This window comes from Pseudophryne corroboree, chromosome 3 (assembly GCF_028390025.1).
Source record: "Pseudophryne corroboree isolate aPseCor3 chromosome 3, aPseCor3.hap2, whole genome shotgun sequence".
Lineage (NCBI taxonomy): Eukaryota > Metazoa > Chordata > Amphibia > Anura > Myobatrachidae > Pseudophryne > Pseudophryne corroboree.
In genome coordinates this window covers 136,163,525-136,185,211 of record NC_086446.1, presented here as the reverse complement: position 1 = coordinate 136,185,211, position 21,687 = coordinate 136,163,525, and the positions used below count along the sequence as shown (strand labels likewise).

General features: G+C 45.7%; 3 non-coding genes across 3 annotated transcripts; all 3 read right to left on the bottom strand.

Moving 5' to 3' along the window:
- Positions 1-95: 95 nt before the first annotated feature.
- On the bottom strand, positions 96-259 carry LOC134899096 (U1 spliceosomal RNA). Its single transcript, XR_010172781.1, has one exon. It is a non-coding gene; the product is annotated as a U1 spliceosomal RNA (small nuclear RNA).
- A 674-nt stretch (positions 260-933) lies between these two features.
- Positions 934-1,096, bottom strand: LOC134899265 (U1 spliceosomal RNA). The gene has a single exon (XR_010172945.1). It is a non-coding gene; the product is annotated as a U1 spliceosomal RNA (small nuclear RNA).
- Positions 1,097-1,248: 152 nt separating this feature from the next.
- Positions 1,249-1,412, bottom strand: LOC134898805 (U1 spliceosomal RNA). Its single transcript, XR_010172496.1, has one exon. It is a non-coding gene; the product is annotated as a U1 spliceosomal RNA (small nuclear RNA).
- Positions 1,413-21,687: the final 20,275 nt, after the last annotated feature.

Genomic DNA, 21,687 nt, shown 5'->3' with positions numbered 1-21,687 from the left:
AGATCCAACTGAGTCAGCACAAGGGTACTCTCGAAAGAAGAACAAGGCTAGAGGAAGATCTGAGACAAATAAATCTGACTTTTACCAGAGCTGACCAGAGGAAAGCACAAACACAGTCCCCCACTACCACAAATAATGAAGTCGAGTTTCCCACATTTGGGGAAATCACAGGGGTCAGCATACCCAGAATGCAATGAATGAACCTCACCCTGGGATAACAATCTTCATTACCATGATATCTCCTATGCAAAATAAGTATGATTTGGGATAGGGCTGGGGAGGGCCGCTGCTCAGGCACATCTCTGTCAAGTAAAGGAGATTCGACTGAGGCAGCACAAGGGAACTCTCATCTGGGGACAACAACTGCAGGGAGAACACATATTTTCAGATGAACATGGGAGGGCAGAAGGCTGCCTAATACTGAAGCACCCCCAAACAACAAACCAAATGCAACAACTAGTACAAGCATTCCTGGGGGAAGGTCTGCAGAAGACGGATTTGCATACAGTGATGTCATCCAAGCAGTGGGCCAAAGTTGGCTGGAACCCTCATCTGCATATGAAAAGAGAAAAGGGGTATGCAGGGAATGGCGGCCTTTTGCGGCGCTTAGATGACCCTTAGTTCGCATTAAACACCCCCACCCTCCTTCGGTGTGGGGCTCATGTTGGCAATGCCCCAGCCCCTGAAGCATTCAAGCTGATTTCTTGCAGCAGCTTGGCACTGTAACAGCTCCAGAGCTGCTCTGTAATGCAAGTAAAAGTTTGTGGGCCCTGCAGCACTACCTGTAGTTTGCATTGTGCATTGGAAGGCACAAAGTAAGCAGACAGGAGGAGAAGTCAGGATAGTGCACAAGGGTATAGAAGGGAGGGGCTCAAAAAAAAAGAAGTGGAAACAGACTGCAAACTAGGCTGGAGAGAGACCTGAGACAAAGAGATCTGAATTATATGAAAGCCGACCAGTGGAAACACAAATTATGCAGTCAAGTTTCCCACATTTGGGGAAATCACAGGGGCAGCACACCCAGAGTGCAATGGGTGAGCCTTGCCCTGGGAGAAGCACCTTCATGATCATAGTATCTCACCTGGCAGGTAAGTAGGAGTTGGGCTAGAGCTGGGGAGGGTCGCTGCTTGGGCACCCCCCTGTCAAGTAAAGGAGATCCAACTGAGGCAGCACAAGGGAACTCTCGAAAGAAGAACAAGGCTAGAGGAAGATCTGAGACAAAGAAATCTGACTTTTACCAGAGCTGACCAGAGGAAAGCACAAACACAGTCCCCCACTACCACAAATAATGCAGTCAAGTTTCCCACATTTGGGGAAATCACAGGGGTCAGCATACCCAGAATGCAATGAATGAACCTCACCCTGGGAGAACAATCTTCATGACCATGGTATCTCCTATGCAAAATAAGTATGATTTGGGATAGGGCTGGGGAGGGCCGATGCTCAGGCACATCTCTGTCAAGTAAAGAAGATTCAACTGAGGCAGCACAAGGGAACTCTCATCTGGGGACAACAACTGCAGGGAGAACACATATTTTCAGATGAACATGGGAGGGCAGAAGGCTGCCTAATACTGAAGCACCCCCAAACAACAAACCAAATGCAACAACTAGTGCAAGCATTCCTGGGGGAAGGCCTGCAGCAGATGGATTTGCATATGGTGATGTCATCCAAGCAGTGGGTCAAAGTTGGCTTCAACCCTCGTCTGCATATGAAAAGAGAAAAGGGGCATGCAGGGCATGGCGGCCTTTTGCGGCGCTTGGATGACCTATAGTTCGCATTAAACACCTCCACCCTCCTTCGGTGCAGGGCTCATGTTGGCTATGCCCCAGCCCCTGAAGCATTCAAGCTGATTTCTTGCAGAAGCTGGGCACTGTAACAACTCCAGAGCTGCTCTGTATGGCAAGTAAAAGGGTGTGGGCCCTGCAGCACTACCTGTAGTTCGCATTGTGCGTTGGAAGGCACAAAGTAAGCAGATGGGAGAAGTCAGGATAGTGCGCAAGGGCATAGAAGGGAGCGGCTCAAGAAAAGAGAAGTGGAAACAGACAGCAAACTAGGCTGGAGAGCTCTTCTGTCTATATTTTGCAAACCTGCTCTTGTCCTCTCCAGCTGCTCCATGTAGATTTGACGTCTGGAAAGGTGCATAACCCACTGACAAGCAGGCACACTCCTGCATGAGTTTTCTCTCTCACTAGCTGGATGATACACAATCATTTGCATGTGCTCCACCTCCGACACACCACCCACCCAACCACCCAGTGACCAGAGCCACCCACAAGCCAACTGGCTCCGTGATTTAATTTGCACAGTGTAGTCATCCAGGCAGCATGTCCTTCTCAATGGAAGTATCTCTGGTTCCATGGAATCTTCCACATTGGAATGCTGCGGAATAAAAGGATTTAAATATTCAGCTTGCTAGCATTCAATGTACCTGCGTCTTGGCTTTAGCACATGGGTCTTCATCCTGTGGCCCTCCAGCTGCTGTGAAACTACACATCCCAGCATGCCCTGCCACAGTTTTGCTATTAAGGTATGCTAAAACTGAGGCAGGGCATGCTGGGATGTGTAGTTCCACAGCAGCTGGAGGGTCGCAGGTTGAAGACCCATGTTCTAGCATGCCTGTTCTATGATGCATGTACCGTGATGTCACAATCAGCTTGGAATGGGGTGTCTAGCAGGCATTTGCTGACAGCCACTTGAGGGAGACACACATCAGGAGATGCAGCATATCGGAGGTCTTCGATGCCTTTCCAGCAAATGCACACCACCTGCTGCTGGTCTGGACACAAAACAATGCCCACAATCGAAGTCCCAAAATGCCCAACTACAGGATTCATGTAAGTAGTGAATTTAGGAATGAATTTAGAAGTAGGAAATTAAGTTAGTTCACAAGTACATTCAAATTCAGATCTAAAGTCTAGGTAGGCCTCACGTCCTGGCAGCCCCCAGCACTTAAAAATGCCTTGATTAGAGGTAGAGAATTAAATGTAGATAAAAAGTAGACACAAAATAAGACTCCACAGAGCAGTTATCAGGTGTCTTTATCAATTGTTGCATTTAAAAAATCAAGCAATTAGGGAACACAATGTTGCAACAATGTAACCCTATTTGCAAAATAGTACTGAATAAGTTTGTCGATGTAAGACATTTGCAAAGGCGCATCCAAAACACGCTGGAAAATGCAACTGAATCTGTTTTTGGAGGCTAGAATAGGAAATGTGCATCGGTCCTACAAGTACTGAAAGCTCTTCTACCATCTCCCTTTTCTGAAAAGCCATTTAATATATGGTTCCCAGATAGGGGACATATCAGATATTGCCTTTCAAAAGCAGCAAATATCATACCACTTCTATTGCCATCAAAGATAAACATTGATTGTTTTCAGATATTGGATTGAAAAAGCAGTCTTTATTGACATAAAGAAGCAAAAAAACATACATAAACATTACACACATAAGTACTGTGTTGCAGCACAGATTAAACACAATACAAATGCTGTCGGTATAGTACAGTTCAAGAACTACAGCACAGGCCAGCCTACACTATAAATCATGAACTGCACTATACATTTAAACAATACAATAATACAACAGTTAATAGGGCTATGGGTGTGGAGTGTAAGAGGGTGAGGGAATCACAAGCCCGAAGCTTTATTGAAAGACAGACACATATAAAGGGAGGATTAATAAATACAAAGATATCCTTTACTATAGAATGTAGTCCAATCCGGTCTTTCAACTCTTCCACAACTTAAAAACGGATAGTGTTCCCAAGCCTTCCATCCTGGAATATCTTCAGTCTCTCGCCAATGAAGAAAACAATCCCTCCAGCAGACTCTTCAACCACGATACAAGATCACAGCCAAAAGGGCGAGAAGCAACTACACTTTTGTTTAACCAAAATAGCTAAAACTTAGTGGAGGAAAGTGCAGTGCACCAAAACATAAGCTGACACAATCATGGAGAATGCGCCAGCATATATGCTCTTCTATCTGTATTTTGCAAACCTGCTCTTGTCCCCTCCAGCTGCTCCATGTAGATTTGACGTCTGGCAAGGTGCATAACCCACTGACAAGCAGGCACACTCCTGCATGAGTTTTCACTCTCACTAGCTGGATGATACACATTCATTTGCATGTGCTCCACCTCCGACACACCGCCCACCCAACCACCCAGTCACCAGAGCCACCCACAAGCCAACTGGCTCCGTGACTTAATTTGCACAGTGCAGTCATCCAGGCAGCATGTCCTTCTCAATGGAATAATCTCTGGTTCCATGGAATCTTCCGCATTGGAATGCTGCGGAACAAAAAGGATTTAAGCATTCAGCTTGCTAGCATTCAATGTACCTGCGGCTTGGCTCTAGCACATGGGTCTTCATCCTGTGGCCCTCCAGCTGCTGTGAAACTACACATCCCAGCATGCCCTGCCACAGTTTTGCTATTAAGGTATGCTAAAACTGAGGCAGGGCATGCTGGGATGTGTAGTTCCACAGCAGCTGGAGGGTCGCAGGTTGAAGACCCATGTTCTAGCATGCCTGTTCTATGATGCATGTTCCGTGATGTCACAATCAGCTTGGAATGGGGTATCTAGCAGGCATTTGCTGACAGCCACTTGAGGTAGACACACATCAGGAGATGCAGCATATCGGAGGTCTTCGATGCCTTTCCAGCAAATGCACACCACCTGCTGCTGGTCTGGACACAAAACAATGCCCACAATCGAAGTCCCAAAATGCCCAACTACAGGATTCATGTAAGTAGTGAATTTAGGAATGAATTTAGAAGTAGGAAATTAAGTTAGTTCACAAGTACATTCAAATTCAGATCTAAAGTCTAGGTAGGCCTCACGTCCTGGCAGCCCCCAGCATTTAAAAATGCCTTGATTAGAGGTAGGGAATTAAATGTAGATAAGAAGTAGACGCAAAATAAGACTCCACAGAGCAGTTATCAGGTGTCTTTATCAATTGTTGCATTTAAAAAATCAAGCAATTAGGGAACACAATGTTGCAACAATGTAACCCTATTTGCAAAATAGTACTAAATAAGTTTGTCGATGTAAGACATTTGCAAAGGCGCATTTAAAACACACTGGAAAATGCAACTGAATCTGTTTTTGGAGGCTAGAATAGGAAATGTGCATCGGTCCAACAAGTACTGAAAGCTCTTCTACCATCTTCCTTTTCTGAAAAGCCATTTAATATATGGTTCCCAGATAGGGGACATATCAGATATTGCCTTTCAAAAGCAGCAAATATCATACCACTTCTATTGCCATCAAAGATAAACATTGATTGTTTTCAGATATTGGATTGAAAAAGCAGTCTTTATTGACATAAAGAAGCAAAAAAACATACATAAACATTACACACATAAGTACTGTGTTGCAGCACAGCCAAAACACAATACAAATGCTGTCGGTATAGTACAGTTCAAGAACTACAGCACAGGCCAGCCTACACTATAAATCATGAACTGCACTATACATTTAAACTATACAATAATACAACAGTTAATAAGGCTATGTGTGTGGAGTGTAAGAGGGTGAGGGAATCACAAGACCGAAGCTTTATTGTAACACAGACACATATAAGGGGAGGGGCAATAAATAGAAAGGTATCCTTTACTATAGAATGTAGTCCAATCCGACCTCTGTGCTCTTCCACAACTGAAAAACGGATAGTGTTCCCAAGCCTTCCATCCTGGAATATCTTTGGTCTTTCGCCAATGAAGAAAACAATCCCTCCCTCCAGCAGACCCTTCAACCACGATACAAGATCACAGCCAAAAGGCCGAGAAGCAACTACACTTGAGCTTAACAAAAATGGCTAAAACTTAGTGGAGGAAAGTGCAGTGCACCAAAACATAAGCTGACACAATCATGGAGAATGTGCCAGCATATATGCTCTTCTATCTATATTTTGCAAACCTGCTCTTGTCCCCTCCAGCTGCTCTATGTAGATTTGACGTCTGGCAAGGTGCATAACCCACTGACAAGCAGGCACACTCCTGCATGAGTTTTCTCTCTCACTAGCTGGATGATACACAATCATTTGCATGTGCTCCACCTCCGACACACGACCCACCCAACCACCCAGTCACCAGAGCCACCCACAAACCAACTGGCTCCGTGATTTAATTTGCACAGTGTAGTCATCCAGGCAGCATGTCCTTCTCAATGGAAGGATCTCTGGTTCCATGGAATCTTCCACATTGGAATGCTGCGGAACAAAAAGGATTTAAATATTCAGCTTGCTAGCATTCAATGTACCTGCGGCTTGGCTCTAGCACATGGGTCTTCATCCTGTGGCCCTCCAGCTGCTGTGAAACTACACATCCCAGCATGCCCTGCCACAGTTTTGCTATTAAGGTATGCTAAAACTGAGGCAGGGCATGCTGGGATGTGTAGTTCCACAGCAGCTGGAGGGTCGCAGGTTGAAGACCCATGTTCTAGCATGCCTGTTCTATGATGCATGTACCGTGATGTCACAATCAGCTTGGAATGGGGTGTCTAGCAGGCATTTGCTGACAGACACTTGAGGGAGACACACATCAGGAGATGCAGCATATCGGAGGTCTTCGATGCCTTTCCAGCAAATGCACACCACCTGCTGCTGGTCTGGACACAAAACAATGCCCACAATCGAAGTCCCAAAATGCCCAACTACAGGATTCATGTAAGTAGTGGATTTAGGAATGAATTTAGAAGTAGGAAATTAAGTTAGTTCACAAGTACATTCAAATTCAGATCTAAAGTCTAGGTAGGCCTCACGTCCTGGCAGCCCCCAGCATTTAAAAATGCCTTGATTAGAGGTAGAGAATTAAATGTAGATAAGAAGTAGACACAAAATAAGACTCCACAGAGCAGTTATCAGGTGTCTTTATCAATTGTTGCATTTAAAAAATCAAGCAATTAGGGAACACAATGTTGCAACAATGTAACCCTATTTGCAAAATAGTACTAAATAAGTTTGTCGATGTAAGACATTTGCAAAGGCGCATCCAAAACACGCTGGAAAATGCAACTGAATCTGTTTTTGGAGGCTAGAATAGGAAATGAGCATCGGTCCTACAAGTACTGAAAGCTCTTCTCCCATCTCCCTTTTCTGAAAAGCCATTTAATATATGGTTCCCAGATAGGGGACATATCAGATATTGCCTTTCAAAAGCAGCAAATATCATACCACTTCTATTGCCATCAAAGATAAACATTGATTGTTTTCAGATATTGGATTGAAAAAGCAGTCTTTATTGACATAAAGAAGCAAAAAAACATACATAAACATTACACACATAAGTACCGTGTTGCAGCACAGCCAAAACACAATACAAATGCTGTCGGTATAGTACAGTTCAAGAACTACAGCACAGGCCAGCCTACACTATAAATCATGAACTGCACTATACATTTAAACAATACAATAATACAACAGTTAATAAGGCTATGGGTGTGGAGTGTAAGAGGGTGAAGGAATCACAAGCCCGAAGCTTTATTGAAAGACAGACACATATAAATGGAGGATTAATAAATACAAAGATATCCTTTACTATAGAATGTAGTCCAATCCGGTCTTTCAACTCTTCCACAACTGAAAAACGGATAGTGTTCCCAAGCCTTCCATCCTGGAATATCTTCAGTCTCTCGCCAATGAAGAAAACAATCCCTCCAGCAGACTCTTCAACCACGATACAAGATCACAGCCAAAAGGGCGAGAAGCAACTACACTTGCGTTTAACCAAAATGGCTAAAACTTAGTGAAGGAAAGTGCAGTGCACCAAAACATAAGCTGACACAATCATGGAGAATGCGCCAGCATATATGCTCTTCTATCTATATTTTGCAAACCTGCTCTTGTCCCCTCCAGCTGCTCCATGTAGATTTGACGCCTGGCAAGGTGCATAACCCACTGACAAGCAGGCACACTCCTGCATGAGTTTTCACTCTCACTAGCTGGATGATACACATTCATTTGCATGTGCTCCACCTCCGACACACCGCCCACCCAACCACCCAGTCACCAGAGCCACCCACAAGCCAACTGGCTCCGTGATTTAATTTGCACAGTGCAGTCATCAAGGCAGCATGTCCTTCTCAATGGAATAATCTCTGGTTCCATGGAATCTTCCGCATTGGAATGCTGCGGAACAAAAATGATTTAAACATTCAGCTTGCTAGCATTCAATGTACCTGCGGCTTGGCTCTAGCACATGGGTCTTCATCCTGTGGCTCTCCAGCTGCTGTGAAACTACACATCCCAGCATGCCCTGCCACAGTTTTGCTATTAAGGTATGCTAAAACTGAGGCAGGGCATGCTGGTATATGTAGTTCCACAGCAGCTGGAGGGTCGCAGGTTGAAGACCCATATTCTAGCATGCCTGTTCTATGATGCATGTTCCGTGATGTCACAATCAGCTTGGAATGGGGTGTCTATCATGCATTTGCTGACAGCCACTTGAGGGAGACACACATCAGGAGATGCAGCATATCGGAGGTCTTCGATGCCTTTCCAGCAAATGCACACCACCAGCTGCTGGTCTGGACACAAAACAATGCCCACAATTGAAGGCTCAAAATGCCCAACTACAGGATTAATGTAAGTAGTGAATTTAGGAATGAATTTAGAAGTAGGAAATTAAGTTAGTTCACAAGTACATTCAAATTCAGATCTAAAGTCTAGGTAGGCCTCACGTCCTGGCAGCCCCCAGCATTTAAAAATGCCTTGATTAGAGGTAGGGAATTAAATGTAGATAAGAAGTAGACACAAAATAAGACTTCACAGAGCAATTATCAGGTGTCTTTATCAATTGTTGCATTTAAAAAAATCAAGCAATTAGGGAACACAATGTTGCGACAATGTAACCCTATTTGCAAAATAGTACTAAATAAGTTTGTCGATGTAAGACATTTGCAAAGGCGCAAACAAAACACGCTGGAAAATGCAACTGAATCTGTTTTTGGAGGTTAGAATAGATGCAGGATCAAGTAGCTCAATGGGTAGGGTATTTGATTAGAATTCAACAGGTTATAGGTTTGAATCCTGGGTATGATAGTTTGAGGTGTTATTTAATAAAGTATGTTTATATATTAGTCACACATGGCTTACTTGTACAAATGGCATGTCACCAGTTAGTGCTGACTGCTGATATGCCATTTGCACAAACACGCCATGTGTGACTGTATATGCATTTAAGGAGGGCACCCCGGCAATACCACAAACCATTGAGTGTCAAGTATACTAGATATATCTTCATATCTCATGTGCTTTCTCTGAGACCAATCTTGTTATGCCCCTTCCCCACAAGGCATGCGCCTTTTGTCCATATTGCAAAAATGGGGAGGGGGGGGCATATAATTATCTGTCACAGGGCACCAAAAAGTCTAGTTATGGCTCTGGTATGCATTATGTAATCTGGCAGACCATATCTCCAACACTGGCTGGTTGGAATAGAAATTCGGTTAGCTATGTGAGCACATGACCATCAACGATTTACTCTCAAACACTAGAAAATGGACAAAAATGGTCCCCTAAACAAATTGGTTAAATTTTGGGTTTAACCAATTTGTGTAATGACCATTTTTGACCACTTTTCTAGTGTTTGGGAGCAAATGGTTAATTGACATTTGCTCCTATACATTACCAGATTTTCATTCCATCCATCCAGACTTGATAGATAGCCTGACAGATAATTGTGTAGTGTACGCCCAGGATAACTGTCAGTTGTGCTTTCTTTTATGACGGCACATAAATGGGTGGGCAGATCCAGAGCAAGCACTGCCCACTCATGCATAGTTGTCAACTGATGTGAAGTTCCAGGGGGCAATCTCAGTTATAAAGAAAAGTATCTGGAAATTGTCCCTAGTTTAAAAAAAAATTAAAAAAAAATTGATCAACTCCATTTATTTAGTATGATATCCCAGGTGATAGGATGCCGGCAGTCAGAACAACATACTTTATTAAATAACACATCTCAAACTACCATACCCAGGATTCAAACCTATAACCTGTTGAATTCTAATCAAACACCCTACCTATTGAGCTATTTGATCCTGCATAAAAATTGTGAACATTATATGAAGCTATTGGTACTTTGAAAAAAAAAAGTACCAGCATTGCAACGCAGCAGATCCATGCAGTTTGCAGCCACACACTACATGTATCTGCTCAGCCACAATGCTGATTATTTCTTCACAAAGTACAAGGTGAGCTCCAAACAGAATTCTCTAGCTTAGAATTACGCCAAACCTAGAAGTCGGGCCCCCCACCCTGGGATCCCCCAGAGGGAGGCCTGCACCGTCATGCGGCAGGCTTGTCCGTTTTGGAAGCAGGCTGATGGGCAGCCCAGGCTTGCTTCAGTCTGGGCTTGGCAGGTCTGGAAGCATGAGCTTGCTTTGGGTATGCCTGACCTTGGGTACGCTTTACCTTGAGGATGAAAGGGCCAAGGGAAAGTACTTTTAGCCTTCTGCGTGGTAGGAGTCATACTAGGTAGGCAAGCTGTTTTAGCAGTAGCCAGATCAGCTACAATCTTATTGAGGTCTTCTCCAAAGAGAGTGTCTCCCTTGAAAGGAAGCACCTCCAGGGTTTTCTTGGAATCCATATCCACCGACCAGGATCTCAACCAGCTGTATAAAGTATTACCTTGGAACTGGCTCTCCACTCCCCATTATCTGGTTATCATGGCTTCCTCCGCCAGTGTCCAGACTCGCTTGCTGAAGCTCGGCCACTTCTTCCTAGCAGCAGGCTCCTGGATCACTGGGCAGCAGAGGTGCTTGGGAGCCGGAAGGGGGCGGAGCAATCAGGCAGGCAGTTGCAGTGCTGCCCAGCTATCTGTGGTGTGAGAAGAAGCAGGGGCACCCCACCGCTGGCAGTGCTGCAGCTAGCGGTGGTGGCAGCGGCGAGGCTGCTGGGCTGGGTCTTGAAAAAGGTGGAAAGAAGGGTGTTACGGCATGGAATGTACAAACTGCGAGACCCTGCTGGTAGCGCCTTTGTCTATTTAGTAGGAAGGGCACGTAACAGCCGGAGGGCAATGGAGAAAGCCCCTTTAGGGCTGGAGCCCGGCGGCAACTGACTCCGTTGTCTCTGGCAGTTCCGCCCCTGGACTAGAGGAATGGTCAAGAACATGGCAACATTTAATGCCAAAAAATGCAAAATCATACACGTCTCAAAAATACAAAGGCTAACTATAATATTAAGGGCATTATAATGGCAAGAGGAAAGCTATCTAAGTATTACTATTTCAGGTGAGCAATGTAACAAAGCAATAGGAAAGGCAAGTCAGATGCTTGTTTGCATAGGTAAAGAACCAGTAGCAGAAAAAAGTAATACAGGTTGAGTATCCCATATCCAAATATTCCGAAATACGGAATATTCCGAAATACGGACTTTTTTGAGTGAGACTGAGATAGTGAAACCTTTGTTTTTTGATGGCTCAGTGTACACAAACTTTGTTTAATACTCAAAGTTATTAAAAATATTGTATTAAATGAACTTCAGACTGTGTGTATAAGGTGTATATGACACATAAATGAATTCTGTGAATGTACACACACTTTGTTTAATGCACAAAGTTATAAAAAAATATTGGCTAAAATGACCTTCAGGCTGTGTGTATATGGTATATATGAAACATAAATGCATTCTGTGCTTAGATTTAGGTCCCATCACCATAATATCTCGTTATGGTATGCAATTATTCCAAAATACAGAAAAATCAGATATCCAAAATACCGCTGGTCCCAAGCATTTTGGATAAGGGATACTCAACCTGTAATGCCACTGTATAGGTCCTTGGTACAGCCACATTTAGAATCCTGTGTTCAGTTCCAGAAGCCATATCTCAAGTCCTGTTGGAGAAAGAGCACTATATAAATAAATAGTATCAAAATTTGTTTCACGGCACCCCTAGGCCAAAGTTTTTTTTATTGAGAAATTCAGAAAAAAATATAAAATTAAGTAAATTGTGTTTATAGCATGTCATCCTCAGGTTCAGTTATGTTGTGAGGGAATGGTTTTGCCAATTTAATAAAGTATAAATAATTTTAATTGGTCCTGGACCACCAAACTATGCTACCAGTGCAAGAACCCCAGTTTGGAAACTACTGCCATAAAATAAACCTTTTTTGTTTTTTTTAAACTACATGTAATACACCTTAGATCTCAGTTCCTAAAAGGTTTTAAACCCTTGCATACAGTAAACTACACATATTTAAAAATCCTACACCGGGCACAAGTGCTCACGGGCCAATTTCATGGCAGTCTCGGATAGGAGGGCATTGTGGATTCACCAAGGGAATGCTGATGCTGACTCCAAGAAGCCTCTTCAAGATCGCAGGAGCAGAGTCCTCTGCTTCTGCCAAATCCACTGCATGACGCTGGGGCTCTCTTGCAGGAGCCCACACCAGTGGGGGGCACCAGGGGCGAAACTACTGGCAGGGCAGGCAGTGCATTGCACTCGGGCCCCGCCGCACTCAAGGGCCCACAGCCGCCGGCATTACAATGAGTCACAATGACTCATTGTATCATGCCGCAGCCGCACACCAGCGCTCCCGTCAGGTCTGCGTCCTGCGACTCCCGCCGCCCGCCCGTCGTAACGAACAGATCAGGCCAGGGCACTACGGGCAGCAGCCGCAGCACCAGACACGCTGCCGCCTCTGTAACACACGAAGAGGGAGGAGGGTCGCTTGGAGATGAGAGGAGCAGCGGCACGGGGGGGAGGAGGAGGAGGAGGGAGGTGAAGGAAGGAGCCGCAGCAGCGCTTTGTTACTGGTGGAGGCGCTGCTGCTGCTGCCCCTCTGCTTCACTATAGGCTGTCTTCCGAGAACAGCCTATAGTGAAGCAGAGGGGCAGCAGCAGCAGCGCCTCCACCAATAAGACAGCGCTGCTGCGGCTCCCTCCTCCACCTCCCTCCTCCTCCTTCTCTACTGCCCGGGAATCGTCAAGCTGCACGAGGAGCCTGAGCCAGCGGAGAGGGTAAGTATAATTCTTCTTTCTTTCTTTCTTTCTTTCTTTCTTTCTTTCTTTCTTTCGTCTCTTTCTTTCTTTGTTGGGACTGCCTGCCGCTATGTGTAAAAAGGGGGAATCTGCCTGCCGCTATGTGTAAAAAGGGGGAATCTGCCTGCCGCTATGTGTAAAAAGGGGGAATCTGCCTGCCGCTATGTGTAAAAAGGGGGAATCTGCCTGCAGCTATGTGTAAAAGGGGGGAATCTGCCTGCAGCTATGTGTTAAAAGGGGGAATCTGCCTGCAGCTATGTGTAAAAAGGGGGACTGCCTGCCGCAATGTGTAAAAATGGGGAATCTGCCTGCCGCTATGTGTAAAAAGGGGGAATCTGCCTGCAGCTATGTGGAAAAAGGGGGACTGCCTGCCGCAATGTGTAAAAAGGGGGAATCTGCCTGCCGCAATGTGTAAAAAGGGGGAAGCTGCTTGCCGCAATGTGTAAAAAGGGGGAATCTGCTTGCCGCAATGTGTAACAAGGGGGAATCTGCCTGCCGTAATGTGTAACAAGGGGGATGCTGTCTGCCGTAATGTGTAACAAGGGCACGCTGTCTGCCATAATGTGTAACAAGGGCAAGCTGTCTGCTGTAATGTGTAACAAGGGCAAGCTGTCTGCTGTAATGTGTAAAAAGTGTACGATGTCTGCCATTATGTGTAACAAGGGCAGGCTGACTGCCATAATGTGTAACAAGGGCAAGCTGTCTGCTGTAATGTGTAACAAGGGCAAGCTGTCTGCTGTAATGTGTAAAAAGTGTACGATGTCTGCCATTATGTGTAACAAGGGCAGGCTGACTGCTGTTATGTGAAAAAAGTGTACGCTGTCTGCCGCTATGTTTAACAAGGGCAGGCTGTCTGCCGTTATGTGTAAAAAGTGTACGCTGTCTGCCGCTATGTTTAACAAGGGCAGGCTGTCTGCCGTTATGTGAAAAAAATGTACGCTGTCTGCCGCTATGTGTAACAAGGGCACGCTGTCTGCCGTTGTGTAAAAAAGGGGGATGCTGTCTGCCGTAATGTGTAAAAAGGGGACGCTGTCTGCTGTAATGTGTAAAAAGAGGACGCTGTCTGCTGTAATGTGTAAAAAGAGGAATCTGTCCGCCGTGAGGTGTAAAAGGGTCTCTACCTGGTGTAGTGGTGCTACTGTGCGGCGTAATTTGAATAATGGAGACTACTGTGCACCGTTTTATGAATTGGTATTATTTTGTGGCCACACCACTTAACCACGAAGCCACGCCACTATGTTTTTTTGCGCGCGCCTACAGCGCGCACTGCCCCTGTTTTGCATGCAGGGGTGGGGCTCCAATGCCGTTTCTTGCACACACTGCTAAAATGTCTAGTTACGGCACTGTTGCTAGGTATCCACTTCTGTGAGCAGGCCCCCCTCACCAGATCCTCTCCAGGGGTGAGGGGGTGGACTTGGATGGGAAGGGATGGGGGGGGGGCCTAAGCCATTTTGTCGCACATGGGCCCACTGCTCGCTAGTTCCACCACTGGGGGGCACGTCTAAAACTCTTCAGTCAGTTCTGGATTCATTCGGACCTGGACTCGTGGGTTTTACAAATAGTGTCCCAAGGGTACAAACTGGGGTTTCAAGAAGTTCCCCCTCACCGATTGTTCAAATCAGCCTTAGTCAGCAGGGAGAAGGTTTTTATTCAAGCCTCTTCGTGGTCCCGAAGCCGGACGGCTCAGTCAGACCAATCTTAAATCTGAAATCCCTTAATTTCTACCTAAAGAAATTCAATTTCAAGATGGAATCTCTCAGGGTAGTGATCTCCAGTCCGGGGGATAAAGGAGATTTCCTGGTTTTGGTAGACATAAAGGATGCCTACTGACATGTTCCCATTTAGCCACTGCATCAAGCTACCTGAGGTTTGCAATTCAGGATTGTCATTACCAATTTCAGACGTTGCCGTTTGGTCTGTCCACGGCTCCGAGGATTTTCACCAGGGTGATGGCGGAAATGATGGTTCTCCTTCGCAAGCAAGGAGTCACAATTATCCCGTACTTGGATGATCTCCTGATAAAGGCGAGATCCAGGTACCAGTTGGTGCAAAACATCTACTCTCCCTGACAGTTCTTTAACAACATGGTTGGCTCCTAAACTTGCCAAAATCGCAGTTGGTCCTAATGACGCGGTTGTTGTTTTTGGGAGTGATACTGGACACAGAAGAGGTTTTCTTCTAGTGGAATGGCTATGGAGATCCAGAGTCTGGTCAAACAAATTCTGAAACCAGCAAGAGTGTTAATCCATCAATGCATTCGGTTGCTGGGGAAGATGGTTGCGGCCTACGAGGCCATTCAGTTTGGCAGGCTCCATGCCAGAGTGTTCCAGTGGGACCTGTTGGACAAGTGGTCCGGATCCCACCTACACATGCACCGGAGGATAATCCTGTCTTCCAAGACCAGAATCTCACTCCATTGGTGGCTGCACAGTTCTCACCACCTAGAGGGGCGATGGTTTGGGATCCAGGACGGGATCCTAGGGACCACGGATGCAACCCTCCGAGGCTGGGGAGCGGTCACACAGGGGGAAAACATCCAAGGAAGATGGTCAAGTCAGGAAAGTTGTCTCCACATAAATGTTCTGGAGTTAAGGGCCATTTAATAACTGCAGACACAGTACGCACTGGGACGGGTGCCCAGCATCCTCTACGGACTAAGAGAAAAGGATTTACCAGTAGGTATTAAAATCCTATTTTCTCTAAAGTCCTAGAGGATGCTGGGGACTCCGTAAGGACCATGGGGATAGACGGGCTCCGCAGGAGACATGGGCACTTTAAGAAAGACTTTAGTTCTGGGTGTGCACTGGCTCCTCCCTCTATGCCCCTCCTCCAGACCTCAGTTTGATACTGTGCCCAGTGGAGACTGGGTGCTTTTCATGAGCTCTCCTGAGCTTTCTGACAGAAAGTATTTTGTTAGGTTTTTAATTTTCAGGGAGCACTGCTGGCAACAGACTCCCTCATCGAGGGACTGAGGGGAGAGAAGCAGCCCTACTCTCTGAGTTGCAAGGTCCTGCTTCTTAGGCTACTGGACACCATTAGCTCCAGAGGGATTGGTACGCAGGATCTCACCCTCGCCGTCCGTCCCAGAGCCGCGCCTCCGTCCCCCTCGCAGAGCCGGAAGATAGAAGCCGGGTGAGTAATATGAGAAGAAAAGAAGACTTCAGAGGCGGCAGAAGACTTCATGATCTTCACTGAGGTAACGCACAGCACTGCAGCTGTGTGCCTTTGCTCCCATACACCTCACATACTCCGGTCACTGTAAGGGTGCAGGGCGCAGGGGGGGCGCCCTGGGCAGCAATATAAACCTCTTTCGCAAAAATATAACATATATACAGCTGGGCACTGTATATATGTATGAGCCCCCACCAATTTTACAGTTTAAGCGGGACAGAAGCCCGCCTCCGAGGGGGCGGGGCTTCTCCCTCAGCACTCACCAGCGCCATTTTTTCTCCACAGCACCGCTGAGAGGAAGCTCCCCGGACTCTACCCTGCTTATACCACGTTAGACAAGAGGGTTGAAAAGAGGGGGGGAGGCACATAATTCGCAAATTACATACAGCAGCACTACTGGGCAAACATTAAGTTACTGTGTTATTCCTGGGTTATATAGCGCTGGGGTGTGTGCTCATGTGCTGGCATACTCTCTCTCTCTGTCTCTCCAAAGGGCCTTGTGGGGAAACTGTCTTCAGAAAAAGCATTCCCTGTGTGTGTGGTGTGTCGGTACACGTGTGTCGACATGTCTGAGGAAGAAGGCTATATTAGAGAGGAGCGGGAGCAAATGAATGTGGTGTCTCCGCCGACAGCTGATTGGATGGATATGTGGAATGTTTTAAATACTAGTGTAAACTCATTGCACAAAAGATTAGACAAGGCAGAAGCTTTGGGACAGTCAGGGTCTCAACCCATGCCTGATCCTATGTTGCAGGGACTGTCAGGGTCTCATAAGCGCCCACTATCCCAGTTTGTTGACACAGATACCGACACGGATTCTGACTCCAGTGTCGATTACGATGATGCAAAGTTAAAGCCAAAATTGGCAAAATCCATTCGATTTATGATTATGGCAATAAAAAAGGTTTTGCACATCACAGAGTAACCCCCTGTCGCTGACAAGAGGGTACATATGTACAAGGGAAAGAAGCCTGAGGTAACCTTTCCCCCCTCACACGAGCTGAACGAGTTATGTGAAAAAGCTTGGAAATCTCCAGATAAAAGACTGCAGATTTCCAAAAGGATTCTTATGGCGTATCCTTTCCCATCAACGGATAGGTTACGATGGGAATCCTCCCCTAGGGTGGACAAAGCATTAACACGCTTATCCAAGAAGGTAGCCCTCCCGTCCCAGGATACGGCTACCCTCAAAGAGTGTGCTGACCGCAAACAGGAGATTACCCTGAAGTCCATTTATACACATTCAGGTACCTTACTCAGACCGGCAATTGCGTCGACCTGGGTGTGTAGTGCTGTAGCGGCATGGACAAATGCCTTATCTGAGGGGATGGATAGCCTAGACAAGGATACTATTTTATTGACCCTGAGGCATATAAGAGATGCTGTCCTATATATGTGTGTACGCAAACTACCGATGGTGCTGCAGGGCCCACACCCTTTTACTTGTCTTGTAGAGCAGCTCTGAAGCTGTTACAGTGCCCAGCTGCTGCAAGAAATCAGCTTGAATGCTTCAGGGGCTTGGGCATGGCCAACATGAGCCTCATACCGAAGGAGGGTGGGGGTGTTTAATGCAAACTTGGGGTTATCCAAGCGCCGCAAAAGACCGCCATGCCCCGCATGCCCCTTTTCTCTTTTCATATACAGATGAGGGTTCCAGCCAACTTTGGCCCACTGCTTGGATGACATCACCGAATGCAAATCCGTCTGCTGCAGACCTTCCCCCAGGAATGCTTGCAATAGTTGTTGCATATGGTTTAATGTCTGAGGGTGCTTCAGTATTAGGCAGCCTTCCGCCCTCCCATGTTCATCTGAAAAGATGTGGTCTCCCTGCAGTTGTTGTCCCCAGACGAGAGTTCCCTTGTGCTTCCTCAGTTAAATCTCCTTAACTTGACGAGGGTGTGCCCGAGCAGCCGCCCTCCCCAGCCCTTTCCCAACACATACTTATCTTGCATATGAGATCTCTTGATCATGAAGATAGTTCTCACAGGTTGAGGTTCATCCTGGCCCCGCTCCCCGCTGGAGAGCGCTGATGGGGACAGCAGCGGGGCTTCAGCAGCAGGGTGAGTATGTGTGGCCAGAGACCTCCCTTCCCATGTGCAGGCCTGCAGAGTGTGCCGCGCAGGATGGGGCATGTGACACTCTCCCTCCCTGGGGCTCTTCCAGATGTAGCTCCTCAGCAGTATTTTTCCCGGGCTGCGCGGCGCTCTCCCCGACTGGCATCCGCCCTGGAACACTGCCTTCCTCAACGCAACATCAGCAGGGGGCCCGGGCCTCATCACCATCCCAGGTCTTTCTCATGTATGTATCCTGTATGTGTGTGTGATATATGTATGAATCATATATGTTTGTGATATATATATATATATATATCTATCTATCTATCTGTCTATCTATCTATCTATCTATCTATCTATCTATCTATCGTATGTGTGTGTATATATGTATCTATCATGTATGTATGTATGTATCTATCTTGTAGGTATGTGTTCTATCTATCTATCTATCTATCTATCTATCTATCTATCTATCTATCTATCTATCTATCTATCTATCTATCGTGTGTGTGATATATGTATGTATCTATCATGTATGTGTTATATGTATGTATCACACCTTCCTCTATACATATACATACATACATACATACACACACCTATATCTGTACGTACACTGACATACACACACCAACATCTATACATAAACACGCTGACCCCTAAACGTACACCAACGTACCCACATGTGAATCTATACATACATGTGCTGACACCTGGACATACACTGATGTACCCACACCTAACATCTATACATACACATGCTAACAACTGGACGTATACAGACGTACCCACATTTGCATCCATGCATATATAGATGTAGGTGTGTGTACGTCAGTGTACGTCCAGGTGTCAACGCGTGTATGTATAGATGCAGGTGTGGGTACGTCTGTGTATGTCCAGGTGTCAGAATGTGTATGTATAGATGCAGGTGTGGGAACGTCAGTGTAGGTTCAGGTGTCAGCGCGTGTATGTATAGATGCAGGTGCTTGTATGTCCAGATGTCAGTGCATATATGTATAGATGCAAGTGTGGGTACGTCGGTGTATGTCCATTTGTCAGCGCGTGTATATATAGATGCAGGTGCTTGTATGTTGGTGTATGTCCAGGTGTCAGCATGTGTATGTATAGATGCAGGTGTGGGAATGTTGGTGTATGTCCAGGTGTCAGGGCGTGTATGTATGGATATTAGGTGTGGGTACATCAGTGTATGTCCAGGTGTTAGCGCATGTATGTATAGATGCAGGATAATAATCGCACAGCGTGCCCCCCGCCAACCACAAACCTCCCCCACCCCCCTGTATGACATAAACACCGCTAATTCCACTTACACACAATAATTTCAGTTTGCGACCAGGAGCCGGCAATGTATGTGCACCCAAATGAAGCCACTGTACATGCCCTGCAGGCTGCTATGTACTGCACAGGTGCAACAAATTTAAATGCCCTATCTTTAAAATGGGGCATATTTTACTAAATTAAAAAAACCTGTAACTTTCTGTAAAACCTTAACCCCAAAAGGCACTACACTAACATCGGGGTGTAGAGTTGGATGTTGATCCAAGGCACCAACAGGCTAAAGCTTTGACTGTTCCCAGGATGCCTTGCACCGCCTCCTCTATAACCCTGCCCAGTGGCGTAACTAGACCTTTGTGGGCCCCATAGCAAAATTCTGAATGGGCCCACCAGCACTCAACAAGAATGAGTGGCGTTTGGGGTCAGAAAAGTAGAGGGGAAGGGGTCTGACAGAGTAGGGGGCAGGACATGAATGAATAGAAACTGAGGTGTCCATTATATAAAGAAATACAGTATGTGTGTCTATGTGTATATCACACACACACATATAAGGGAAATTCAAATGCCCTCAATTATTGCGCCCATTACACTCTGGTTTAGGTGCACAAAGCACCTAAACCTGAATAAAGTAATGGGCGCGATCGTGAAAAGACACCGTTTGGTTGCCCAAATGGGTCTCTTTGCACACATTTCAGCTTGTTTCCCCTGGGGGTAGCGAGCTGAAATAAACATGTCGCACCCGTTGGCAGCAACATTAGAATAGCTGCTGACGGGCACGATTGAGGGAGGAAAGGGACATTTGAATCCAGCCCATAGATGCAATGTGAATATGTAATTTGTACCTTCCTATCTTAAAATGTATATAGTAGTGTATACACTAGAGGTCTTTCCGAACCCCCTAATCCTAACATTGTAATTTGCTTTAGGGCGCACCTCCAATTAGTCTAGTGTTTCGTATTTTCACATTAAATACTTTCTTGCATTGGTTGGTTAAAGATTAGATTGTATATTTTTCTAGATATAGCTGTGCATAGTCTACAAGGCTACATGCTTCTCCCCTAACTAGAGATGTGCAGCGGGCATTTTTCGTGTTTCATGTTTTGGTTTTGGTTTCGGATCCGCAGTTGTGTTTTGGATACGGACGCGTTTTGGCAAAACCACCCTTTCGGGTTTTGGATTCGGGTGATTTTTTTTTAAAACCTCAAACAGCTAAAATCATAGAATTTGGGGGTAATTTTGATCCTATAGTATTAAGCTCAATAACCAATTTCTACTCCTTTCCAGTCTATTCTGAACACCTCACACCTCCCAATATTATTTTTAGTCCTAAAATTTGCACCAAGGTCCCTGGATGACTAAGCTAAGCGACCCAAGTGGGCAGCACAAACACCTGGCCCATCTAGGAGTGGCACTGCAGTGTCAGACAGGATGGCACTTAAAAAAATAGCCCCAAACAGCACATGATGCAAAGATAAATAAAAAAAGAGGCGCAAGATGAAATTGTAGTGTGTCTCTCCTGCTCAGTGTCAGTTCTCAGTAGTATCCTCATCAGTGCTCAGTATCACTGCTCATTGTCTTGTGCTGCATTGTGGTGCTCAGTATACTAGAGTACATTACTAATAGTCCAGTGCTGCATCTTGCTGCTCAGTGTCAGTTCTAGTATCCTCATCAGTGCTCAGTATCACTGCTCATTGTTTTGTGCTGCATTGTGGTGCTCAGTATACTACAGAACATTACTAATAGTCCAGTGCTGCATCTGGCTGCTCTGTGTCAGTTCTAGTAATCTCATCAGTGCTCCGTATCACTGCTCATTGTCTTGTGGTGCTCAGTATACTACAGTACATTACTAATACTCCAGTGTCTTGTGCCGCATATGGCTGCTGTAGGGTGCTGTGGTAGTGTCCTGTCACTGTGCATATGTCATCATTCCAGTCACAGTGACATACCCTCCAACTGTACCTTTTTAATAGGTACAGTACCTTTTTTTCATGGTCTGTACCTATTTTTGGCTCTCCAAACTTCCATTGAAAGTATAGGAAAAGGGGCGTGACCACGCCCCTTTACCTGTGACCACGCCCCTTTTTCTAATTTGTACCGATTTTTGTGTGTAAAATGTTGGAGGGTATGCAGTGATATCTGGTATCTATCTAGTGGTATCTAATTCCAGACATTACCACCGTCT